Genomic DNA, 566 nt, shown 5'->3' with positions numbered 1-566 from the left:
AGTTTAGACGACTGATATGTATTCTTTGTGTATCTACACACGACATATCTGTTTACTTATCTATCGACTTGATCAGTCCATAAGACATCTATATGTCGTCCGAATTTATAATCAGTTCTTTGTCTGTCGTCTGAAATGTTAATGGACGACAATATTATGTCGTGTGATATTCTCATCAATGACAGAATAGAGACGTATGTTTTTGTGCAGGACGACAGTGTTGATTTGGTTTCATGTGTTATCTGAGATGCTGATTACACAACCAGATCCTTTTCTTTCACAATACATATATATATATATATGAGCACACTAAACCATTCATGAAAACCTGGAAATCAACAAAAGGCACATTTATATCATCCTGAAAACCAGTTTAACATCATCAGTAGGCTAAATAGGCTAAAAACAGTGTTCAATCAAGAAACCTGCAAATTAAGTAACTAACACGCTAGGTAGCTAGAGTACTAAATAATGATCGATCAATCAAACCAAAAGCCGATCATAAATTCACTAGCTAGTACCAAAAACTGACTACCAGTTGCATATATATATATATATATATATAT

The sequence above is a fragment of the Fragaria vesca genome, linkage group LG2 (assembly GCF_000184155.1).
Source record: "Fragaria vesca subsp. vesca linkage group LG2, FraVesHawaii_1.0, whole genome shotgun sequence".
NCBI lineage: Eukaryota > Viridiplantae > Streptophyta > Magnoliopsida > Rosales > Rosaceae > Fragaria > Fragaria vesca.
This window is presented reverse-complemented; position numbering follows the sequence as displayed.